Below are 12,284 nucleotides of genomic sequence, written 5' to 3'. Positions count from 1 at the left end.
CCCGGACCCTCTCTGCTCTGTGGCTTGCACCGCCCTAGCCACGCCTCCCTTCCCGAACCTTCCACCAGGTTCTGGAAGGGTTACGTCATTCCCCCATAGCCCCCTACTGGGCTGTGCCCATTCGTCCCAGGATCCATTTTCCCAACTGACTGTTGGCCCCTTGGGCCATACTCCCCTGGTACTGGCTCAACCCGATGACTTCCCCCTAATGGTAAATGGTAGGTACCACTCAGAGACGGTGTACGTTCGCTCCATAACACTGTTGCATTAGTGACCAATTGGCATGTTCTGTTTACGTGACAAACTTTACTAATTGGCTGTGTCGGGTGGTGGCAGGTTTAATGACACATTTATATATTTATGCGATCTGACCAAAAAAACCTCTTAAGTATGATTGTTAGTTCCATTAGCCTGAGTATAAACTTTTCCGTAAATTATAAATCGCGCTTCGATGCATTAGATGCGTTGTAAGTGCAAAATAAGAATTTTTTGTTCATTATTAATGGTCACGTACCCAGAAAAAACAATGGCCTAATGTTTCATTCAAGCAATGACACGTGTTCACAGTGATGCGTCACGTGTCACACTGGTGCTGGTAAAGTACAAACTCGTGTCCATCAGGATCATGAGCCGTGGTCTATCCACTGCTGGATATCGATGTCCACATCACCATGAGCCAAGGTCTATCCACCATTGGATAAACATTCACTGCATAATACTTATGAGCCACTAGCATGAAGTACCCGTCGTTGCCCGGGCTATAAAGACACGCACATCGACTTACACACACACAGACCTCGACCCACAGACACAAACACATCGACTTGCACGCACACATGAACTCAAACACACATTGACTTACACACACATATGGACATACACACACATCGACTCACACACACACACATCGACTTACAGCGACTTACATACATGGACTTACACATCGACTCACAAATACACACATGGACTTACACAGACAAACACAGCAACTTACACACACATGAACTCAAACACACACATCGACTCACACACACACTTCGACTCACACACATCGACTTACACACACATCCACTTACACACACACATCGACTTACAGCAACTTACAACAAAAACAACCGTTATTCGCCACTAAGTGGCAGTGACGTCACCACTACGCTTGTGCCAGGCTATGTGCACGTTGAGGCCACGTGAAGTGTCGAACGCCTGCTGACAGGAGGTGCCACGGGTCGACTGACTGAGATGACTGGCTGATGCACCACCTGTGCCGCCTACTGTGCCAACTTGTTGTGCTTTAGCCACCCTGTGCTCAGCTCGTTGTTGTGAGCATCGCTCCTCCACCCTCCGTTGTTGTTGCAGGGCGACTGCCTCCAACTGCCCAGTAGCGTCCTTCATGAGCCTCCTCCACAGAGGCTGATCCTGACACCACTGGTACCAGTCACCGGCAAGTCCACGCAGCTCCACATCCTCCTGTACCACAACACTCCATATCCTCTCTTGCCTGTGCCGTGCCCGTTTAGCCCCCTCTATCCGGCCGAACAAAAGCTGTTTAGGCATGTGGTGGCTGGGCATGCGAGCTACATGTCCCAGGCAACGCAGCCTTGCCTGCCGGAGGAGCTCACCGATGGGACTTTGTCCAGATCTTTCAAGGATTTGTGAGCTCCTCACACAATCCAGCCTGGTTAAACCCAAGATGGATCATAGGCAGGCCAGCCTGAATGTTTATAACTGGCGACGATGTTCCATTAGGGGAATGACTGTGGCCGAGAAGACCTGAAGCTTCGTGCAGAGTGACAGACCAGGTAGCTTCCACACAGCGTTACGCAACTGATGAAAAGATAATACCGCTCGACTAATTCGGAGTGAGACCTCTGCTGTCAAACCGGAGCCGGTCATGAGCACACTGCCCAGGTATGGGAAACTCTCCACTCTCTCCACAACTGCCCAATCACCAATTAGGAGTTGTGGGGGTGGAGTTTCTGATGGTACGAAATACCCAGGCAGGTGCTTAGTTTTTGTGGGGCTAATGGTAAGGCCCCACCTCTTCGTGGCACACTCCAGGTTCAGCAGCAGCGCCTCCAACTCCTCCTCTGAATGAGCAGCAATCACCAGGTCATCGACATACATAACGTGGTTGACCAATCGGCAGCCATCCCTTGACCGCACCCGGGCATCGATCAGCCTCCCATTGTATCTGTACCAGATGGAAATTCCTCTGGTACAGGCATCGAAGGCTTCCCGAACTACGTGGTCGAAAAATATGTTAAATCATATGGGAGCCAGAGGACACCCCTGTCGCACCCCAAGGTGAACAGGGAATGGCTCCGACTCCTGGTCACGTAGTTTTACCCGGGCCCGCTCACCATCATGAAGGTCCTTAATGATCATGAGCAGAGGGTTAGGGACTCCGAAAGCACGAAGAATAACCCAGAGCCCAGGCCTACTGATGGCATCATAGGCCTTGACCAGGTCAATAAAGCAGAGATGTAGGTTTTGTTGGAATTCCCTACACCTCTTCTGTAGCAGACGGACAGAAAATATGGCATCTGTGCAGGACTGCCCTTTCCTGAATCCGCATTTGGGCTCCGCAAGCCTCTCCTCAGCGTACCTGTTAAGGCGATGTTGAATAATCCTTGCTTTCCCGGCACACTGAGGAGTGAGATGCCCCTGTAGTTGTTACAGTTTGTGCGGAACCCCTTCTTAAAGAGGGGGGCCACCAGGGCATCCTTCCAATCCTGCGGAACCCGTCCAGTGATCCAGACTGTTGTTATGATGTCATGTAGGGCAGTCTGTGCACAAACACCACCTTCGCTCAGCATTTCGCTTGGGAGATCATCTCTGCCCAGTGCCTTTCCTGGTCTCAGACTCTGGATCGCCTTTAGTACTGCCTTAACAGATGGCACCTCAGCCAGCCACTCACAGGGGTGACTTCTTCTTTCAATATTTGAGACACCACAGCCTCAGCAGGGTCATCCCCACTTTGTCCCACGATGTTTTCCATGCAGAGGGATTTTCCCTCCCCCAGGACTTCACAGAAATGCTCAGCAAATCTGCAAACCTGTTCCTGGGGGTCGAAGATTGGATCACCGTTTTTTCCCCGAATGATGGTAATAGGTGTGGCTCTTCTTCTTGGTTCTTTCGGTAAAGTCACGTAGAATGAGAATAAAACAATAAAACAAAAATAAGACGATAAAATTCTCACGACGTTTCGGCCACAACACAAGTAGCCTTCTTCAGGTGAAGAGACAGGTCTGTACCGAAGACAGAGCTCGAATGGACGCCGTCATGTATGGACAGCGTTTATTAAGCTGTGTGGGCGGAGTTAAAACATGAGTCTGTACGTTACAAGCATTACCTCCAGAGAGGGGGGGGGTGGGGGGGGCTGGGAACACAGGCAGAGAGAAATGCAAAGAACGTGCCTATCAAGCAGTGTGGGTGGAGTCAGAACAAGAGCCCGATCAAACTTCGGAGAGGGGGAGGGGTAGGGGGAACAAAGGCAGAGAGGAAGAAAAAGACTAAAGAAAATGAGCAGGTATAGCAAGGTACGATGTTGTGTCCTGAGCAGCTTCATGACTTTGCTATAAACTGGACTACTATACAGTACAATATATCTTCAAATCTAAACTACATGGTATAACATCATATCATAGACAAATTCCACCTTTGAATTATACAATGCGTTACTTTACACTACCCTATACTTTAGATTATAAAGTATTTGACTTGTGATATTACACTATGTCTTATTATATGAACCTAACTATATACCACACTGCTGTATATTCACTATGAAATTACGATGCTATATATTGCCTTATGAGTTCTGTTAAATATTACAATGTTATACTATTAATTATTATACTACATGTTATAAACCATACAATTGACCGTGGTGTGAGAAGTATTAAGAGGCAGTGTCAGCGAAAGGGCTGTGGTCTGAAAGTCACCGTGAAATACAATCAATTAAGAACCGAAATGGTTTAAAACATCTTTCCAATGGTTACTAAGCCAGAATCCGTCTTCTCGGTTGAAATTGTCTCTGTGCTTGTATATGTGGATGGCCTCATGAACGAATCTCTCATGGTAGCCGATTGGCTTGCAAAGAACCTCCGTCTTGGAGAAGTCAATGTCATGGGAGCCCACTGAATTATAACAGTGATATGCCACTGCAGAGAAGTTAGTCCTACCGTGTTTCAAGTCTGCTTTATGTTCGCGGATGCGGTCCGAGATATGTCGTTTGGTTTCTCCAATGTAGCTGCTACCACAGAGGCACTTTAGTTTGTAAACGCCCGGGTACTGTATGTCTGGAACAGTATCTTTTACAGATGGAACCAGATCATGGATTTTATGTACTGTGTTGAATCGGACCTGGATCTTGTGTTTGTTCAGGATTTTGGAGATCTTTTTTGTGACCCCCGCAATGTAGGGTAAGTTGATGGTTTTGAATGGCTCCTCAAGGGGATCCTTCTTCATGACTGGAGTGATGGCTTTGCGGATCGTGTAGTCGGAGTAACCATTAGCCTTGAGAGCTTGGTGTACGTGTTTGAGTTCACTGGCAATGTGATCCTGGTCGGAAATGCATTGGGCTCTATGGTATAGAGTCTTGATGAGGGAGTTCTTCTGGGATGGATGGTGGTGGGAATCCGGTTTTAAGTAAGCATCCGTATGGGTCGCTTTCCTGTAGACCGAGTGGCTCATTGAACCATCAGGTCTCCTTTTAATTAGGACATCCAAAAAGGGTAGCTTGCCTTCTTTTTCGACCTCCATGGTAAATCTGATGGCTGGGTGTATGGAGTTGATGTGGTAGAGGAATTGGTCTAGAGCAGGTAAGCTATGTGGCCAGATAACAAAGGTGTCATCTACATACCTCTTCCATAAGGTCGGGCGTAGAGTGGCAGTCTGGATGGCGTCAGTTTCAATTTTTCCATGAATACGTTGGCTACAACTGGAGATAGGGGGGAGCCCATTGGGGTGCCATCAGTCTGTTTGTAGAAAGTTCCATTCCAGGTGAAGTATGTGTTGGTTAAGCAATGTCTCACAAGGGGGGGTACCTCCGTATACAGTCCTTGATGAACCAGGTCTTCAATGATTGCTATGGTGTCAGGTACCGGAACTTTGGTGAATAAAGACACCAGGTGTGGCTCTGCAGGTTACTTTTTTTTATGGAGTTAAATAGCGATTTGTGATCGCGGGCCATTGAAGCAGACTCCATCTCCTCAGCGACCCGCGACCACCACCCATCGTTGCAGCGTGTCACGACTCTCCGAACCTCCGAGCGAAGGCTGCGGTAAGCCTCCTCATTCTCTGACGTGGGATGCTGTAAACGATGAGAGTGAGCCTGTCGCTTTTTCTCAGCCAGCCTGAACACCTCCTCTGTCAGTCAGGGTCTCTGGGGAGGTCTGGACCATGTACCCAAAGCAGCCATTGCAGCTGCATGAGCCGTAGTCCTACACCTCGCCCATTTCCCCTCGAAATCAGGAGGAGTGGGGGACGATGCCAACCCCAGCAGCAAGCGATGATTAAATTATCGCTTGCAACTTTCATCAGCTAGCTGAGACCAGGCCACCTCAGGTTTGAATGGGGTCCTGGGTGTACACCCACCACCGCAGTAGAAGAATGGCAGGCACATCTTACAGATGACAAGTCGATGGTCAGTGGGCAGATCAGCTCCACAGTAGGTGCTGGTGTCAAGGATATGGGCCTACATCCGCTGTTCCGTCACTACGTAGTCCAGGAGATGTTCTTGCTTGGACCCAGCATAAATCCATGATGTGTGGATGCGCTGATGCCGGAACAGCATGTTGGTAATTACAAGCCCATGGGCTGCACAAAAATCGAGCAGCCTTCTACCGTTGTTATTAAGCTGATCTGGCCCATGCCTTCCAATCACTCCAAACCAGGTGCCAGTATCATGACCAACTCAGGCATTGAAGTCGCGACAGGAGATTATAGAAGTCATCTGATTAATCGGCCTTGCCTGCATCCCTCCATGGATGTTCATCTTCAGTGGGGGCATAAATAACCACGACCACCACTCCTCGCCTCCGGTTGATGGGAAGGCGATCCCAAAGTAGCCTGGAGCTTACAGCTTCCCACACTTCACCGCCACGCTCCCACGCCCCCTTCATTATTTTGTTCGAAAGAAGAGCCACTCCCTATTTTTTGGCAGTCTCCTGCCCTGAGTAGAGGACTGTCCACCCCTCATATTGGCAGGAGCCAGAGCCGGTCCACCGGACCTCCGAATACCACAGAGATTCAGGCAGTACCGGTCCAGCTCCCGACAGAGGAGTGGCAGCCTCTCCTCCACAGTGAGCGTTCGAACATTCCACGTGGCCACATGTAGTGTTTTTTTCTTGTTTCTGGAGGATCCCCAAGGGTAAAGATTCAATCTCCTGGAGACGTCATAGACGCCTGTCCCCCCGGGGCCTCCGGCACAAGCTTATTAATTATATATTTTATACGTGGTTTAGTGGTAATTAATTGAAGGTGGAGGGTTTACCAGCCCCCCGCACCCGTCCAGAGCCCCCATTTGGCTGCTGTGGTGACTACAAACGCTATGAGGGGAATGGCCAATCTAAATTGACCTTCACCCCACGGCACTGCCCACCACAGCGTTACCACCCAGCACCACGCGGAGCTTGCGGGTTCTTTTTTCCGGACAGCGACTTACACACACACATGGACTTACACACACATACATAGACTTACACACACACACATCGACTCACACACATACACACGTGGACTTACACACACAAAAACAGCGACTTACACACGCACATATGGACTCACACACACAGACATCGACTTTCACACACACATGGACTTACACACACATGGATTCACACACACACATAGACTTACACACACAACGACTCACACACACACACATAGACTCACACACATGTCGATCTACACACACACACATGGACTTACACACACACATATCGACTAACACACACACATCGACTTACACACACACATATCGACTTATACACACACACACAGACGTACACACACACATCGACTCATACACATCGACTCACACACACATTGACTTACACACACACATCGACTCAGACACACACATAGACTCACACACACATCGACCGACACACACACACACATATGGACCCACGCACACACATCGACTTACACACACATTGACTCACACACACACATACAGAGACTTACACACACATATGGACTTACATACACACATATCGACACACACATCGACACACACACACACACACATGGACTCACACACATCGACGTACACACACACATCAACTGACACACATCGATGTACACACACACATCGACTTACGCACACGGACTTACACACACACATCGACTTACACACACACATCGACTTACACACACACAGACATCAACCCACACACACAAACACATCGACTTACCCACACACATACATCGACCCGCACACACACACACATCGACTTGCACACACACACACACACAAACAGCGACTCACATACACATTGACTTACACACACACACATATGGACTTACACACACATCGACTCACACACACACACATACATCGACCCACACACACACACACATCGACTTGCACATATAACGATAACATGAACCCCAATAAATACCCCAGCTCGCCTGTACAACATATACAATATATACATGGATATGAGAGGACAATGGCAATGTGAGGAAAGAGAGCAAGGACAAAATCAACAGAACCCTTGCAACAACCAGAACCCTGACCACCCAAAGCGGTGTGTGGACGCGTGTAGGGTGGTCACAAAATCCGCCGCGAACGAGTCCTTGTGTCCGGCCTGTCGTATGCGGCTGCACCTCCCCCTCCCGAGGCCCCCGGCTGGCACCGCGAGCGTCCCAGTGAGCCCGGTGTCACTCCTGGATCAGCCGTTCGGCCAGCTGGGTCGACATTGTCTGGAGGCCGGGGGACCGGGCCCGAAGGTGGCCCGGGGTCCGCTAGTCGCGAGGCACCTGAAGACGGCAACACAGGACACCGCTGAGGGACACGCTCCACGGGCACGCCTCCCGGCTCATCCGACACGTCATGCACTCGGCCCCCGCATCGTGGAGATGGAACGGAATCACACGGAGCAACGAAGGGCTTAAGGCGCGACGGGTAGACAAACCAGTTCCGTCGGTCCAGCTGGATTTGCATACACTGCGGTCGGACAACACAAACGACATCCACCGGACCCCGCCATGGTTTAAGCAACTTAGACAACGTCCCCACAGGCACTTGTGGGCAGTGCAGCTAGGCCCTGTCGCCCACCACCCACGCGTGCGTCGAAGAGTGGAGACACCGCAGGTGCTCTTTGGCCAATTGACGTGAATTCGAATTGACTCGAGAAGTCTCCCGCGCTTCTGACAGCTTTTGCAGATTAAGCCGCATGGAGTCCTCAAGGCTAGATTTTCGCCATGTTAGGTGTGACACCCAATTGGGCCTCGATGGGGGGGTTGTGTTCCCTGCCGAACGTTAAAAAGCAGGGCAAGTAGCCCCATCCGGTAGGTGCTGAGGACCCCAGGCACTTGCGAGTCCCAGTCAGTCTGGGACACGCTGACCTGGTGGCTTAGCATTGGGGTCAGGGTTTTATGCAGGCGCTCCACCATACCGTCCGTTTGGGGGTGGTATGGTGAGGTGCGAATCTTCTTAGTACCTAATAAGGCGCACACCTCCTGCAATAATTTTTATTAAAAGTTCTTGCCTTGGTCAGTCAACAGGCGTTCTGGCGCACCCTTATCGATGACATAGCCCTGGTTGGGAAGCGGCCAGGCCATAGGCCAGCGTGTGAAGTATTCGACGCTGACCAACAAGTATTTGTTACCCCGGGGGGTGACAGGGAATGGACCAAGGATGTCGAGGGCAACAAATTCGTTAATATGGGAGACCTGAATGGATTGTAGGGGCGGGCAAGACGGCTTGGCCGGGTGTTTTCGTCACGCACATTGCACGCAGCCCTTCAACAGCTCGGCCACATCCCCCACCATGCCCGGCCACACAAAATCGAGGCAGAGCATGGCAAGAGTATTATGCATGCCCAAGTGCAGCAGGCGTTCGTGCACCACCAATACCCCTTAGGGCAGTGGGCACAACCACATTGTAGCGGCGCAACCCACCGTCCCAACACAACAATAAGCCGTCCCGCACAACGACCGATGCATTGCCTTCCCGGCCCCTGCCCCCCTCCGCCGTGGCAGCCTGCCGACGCAACTTAAGGAGAGAGACGTCCTCCACCTGGAGGCGCCCCCATTCCGCGAGGTCCAGGTCCAGGACGGCATCCCGCACAACAAGATCGGAGGCCATCTAGGGGGGGGGGGGGGGTGGGGAAGAAGGAGAGGCTACCCCAGCCAACGCCGCAAGGGGCAGGGGTGCACAGTCGGTCGGCATCCTACAGCGCCCCGAACCCTGGAAGCACGTGCACCTGTCGCTCGGCGGCAGTCGCGACAGGGCGTCCGCGTTCGAATGCTGGTCCCCCTTCCGGTATGACACCGTGAAGGAATACTCCTGTAGGATCTCCAGCCAGGGTGAGAGTTGGCCCGCAGGCTGGTCCACACGCAGCACGTACTGCAGCGCCGCATGGTCAGAGCGCACCAAAAAGCGCCTGCCATAAGGTAGGGCCTATACTGCTGGATGAAAAAAAACGATTTGGAGGAGCTCTCGGCGCATAACCCAATAGCGTTGTTCGGCCGGCGACAGCACCCTGCTGCCATAAGTTACAACGCACTCCACCCCGTCTACCACCTGGGACAGGACTCCGCCAATGCCGGTGTTGCTCGCGTCTGTGTCCAGGACAAATGGCACGGAGAAGTCGGGGTAGCGGTGGGGGGGTGCATTAACCAGGGCATCGCAGAGCGCGATGAATGCGGCCTCCTCCTCCTTTCCCCAGTAGAACTTCCGGCCTTTAGCCGTCAGGGCGTGAAGCGGCTTAGCAATGGTGGCGAAACCTTGGACAAAACGATGATAGTATGACGCAAAGCCAATAAAACTGTGGACCTCCTCCACCGAGGGGTAGGCCAGCTCCGGACACACGCCGTCTTGTCGGGGTCCGTTGAAATGCTGGAAATGCTGACAATATGCCCAGGTAGCATACGGACTTCTGGAGCAGGTGGCACTTTTGCGGCTTAAACTTTAAGTTCGCCGCCCACATTTGCAGGAAGACAGCACGAAGCTGGACGAGATGTTCCTCGAACGTCCGACTAAAAATTATCACGTCATCGAGGTATATTAAGCAAGAGTCCCACTGGAGACCCAACAGCACTAGCTCCATCAGCCACTGGAACATGGCCGGAGCACAGTGGAGCCCCATCGGAAGCCTGTTAAAATGGAAGAGGCCTTGAGGCATACGGAAAGCAGTTTTTGCCTTCGAGGCTTCGTCGAGCGGTACTTGCCAAAACCCAGACAGGAGGTCCAAGGTTGAAAAATATTGTGTGCCCACCAAAGCATCTAGAGAATCGTCCATCCGCGGGAGGAGATAAGCGTCTGCCACGGATATCTTATTCAGCTTGCGAAAATCTACGCAAAAACGCAAGCTGCCATCCTGCTTTTTAACGAGCACGATAGGGGCTCCCCACGGGCTGGTGGACGGCGAGATGACATCCGCGGTGGGCATCTCATCGACCGCCAACCGCACGTGCTCCTTCTCTGCCGGGCTGAGGCGGTACGAGTTCTGTCGGATAAGCGTGGCCTCGCCCGTGTCAATGCAGTGGCTTAAGAGTGTGGTACGGCCGATGTCGGACTTCCCCGCGCTAAAAATGTCCGCAAATTCGCGAAAAAGTGCCTTCAGCTCGATTCGCTCGGGCTCGGACAATTCCGCCCCCCCCTGACCACAGCGAATCAAGCCACCCCTCGTCCGGACGCGCCTGTGGTGGCATACGCGATCCACCCCCAACACTCCCGACAACACAGGTGGTGGGAAGCGCGGGGGACACATGTGCAAGTACGGTGCCCTCCTGGACGATCGACGCTTCTGACCCGGTGTTAAGGACCTGGATGAAGGGTTCCTGGGTGGTGGACACCAGGGTCAGGGCCACGGCCAACGATGATCCCCAAGCGGCCCTGTTGAAGGGACTCAAGAGGACCCCCCCCTCAGTCACCGTGCGGTCAAGGGGTTTACGTCAGCGCAAGGGGATCAACATTTGTGCCCCGGGAGGAATTTGCACCGTTCTGGGTGCCAGCGCCTGCACGGTAGCGTCGGCGGCACACACCCGAGTGATGGAGGGCAAAAATGACAACTGGCAGCCCGACGGTAGTTCGATGCAGCCTTTGTCAATAAGAATTTTAACGGGCATTTTCGGCGACAACCCTCTGGACCAACTCCGATCACTGACCCGGTTGTAGTGGCCAGCCACAATCAGAACCCCCCACCTCCGATGTCCGACGAAACCCCGAACCGGTGCGACGCAATGAGTGAGGTGCCGCGACTCGCCTGGGATGAAAGCAGCAACAAGGATGTCCGGGCGGCCGATGGCTGGGGTCCGCTGGGACGACATCGCGGCGCTCGGCACCCCAGGGAGACGTGGCCCGGCAGGCCGCAGTTATAGCAGACAATGGGCCCCCACTCCGGACGGGGTGACGCTCTCCCCCATTGCTGGAAGCCGTCCCTCCTCGCCGCACCGTCGTGTCTCCAGCCCCCGGCCGGAGCCGCGGCGCAGGCAAGAGGAGGTCCCTCTTCCATCAGTGGGCCACTTTCCACGTGCGTGAGAGTAAGTGTGCTTGAACGCACTTGGCGGCGGTGAGGGATGGCTTGTATTACGACCTTCAACTCCCGCGCCAGCAGCAGCTTTGCCAGCACCATTGTGTCGAGCCCGTCCTGGTCCATCCTAGGAAAAGCTGCGCGAGCCAGCGCCAGCAGCACACTGCGGTACGCGAGGGGTGTTTCGGCCTCCCCCCTCCTCCACTCAGTGAACCGATGGCGTGTGCTGGAAGGGGGGCCGTAGATGGCCGACATTTGCCGGAGTGCCCGATGTAGCGTCACCCTCTCCGCCAGCGGGATGTTGACGAACGCCGCCAACGCATCGTCATCCAGGGCGGCGGGAAGCGCCCTTAGCACCTCTGACTCCAACCAGCCAGCTATCTCGCAATTGGAGACAAACCGGCGCTCAAAGGCCGGCCAGTCGCCCCCCCGCGGTCGAAAACTCCTTCAACGCGGGCAGGCGACGTTATAGAGACAAAGCGTGGTCGGATGCTCGCGGCGGGAACTCCGTTTTGGTGGAAACTCCCACCAGCGATGCCAACAGCCCGGTTCCCGCGGCCCCAGCTGCAACCGCCT

The 12,284-nt window shown here is 53.0% G+C and overlaps 1 protein-coding gene across 2 annotated transcripts in view; it reads left to right on the top strand.

The window, feature by feature from the left end:
- Nucleotides 1-12,284, top strand: part of ECI2 (enoyl-CoA delta isomerase 2) — a 35,035-nt gene that overhangs the window by 4,414 nt on the left and 18,337 nt on the right. The window contains exon 1 of one of the 2 annotated variants that reach the window (XM_076069724.1): nucleotides 1,417-1,441. The exons of the other annotated variant lie outside the window; for it this stretch is intronic. The gene's annotated coding sequence lies outside the window, so the exon portion shown is untranslated. Of the gene's footprint in view, nucleotides 1-1,416; nucleotides 1,442-12,284 lie in introns of those variants that run through there. 2 annotated transcript variants of the gene reach the window in all.

Source organism: Petromyzon marinus, chromosome 25 (assembly GCF_048934315.1).
Source record: "Petromyzon marinus isolate PM22_M1 ecotype Great Lakes invasive population chromosome 25, UKy_Petmar_22M1.pri1.0, whole genome shotgun sequence".
In the NCBI taxonomy this organism is placed as follows: Eukaryota; Metazoa; Chordata; class Hyperoartia; order Petromyzontiformes; family Petromyzontidae; genus Petromyzon; species Petromyzon marinus.
The sequence above is the reverse complement of the archived record's forward strand: the minus strand, read 5'-3'. Positions and strand labels throughout refer to the sequence as shown.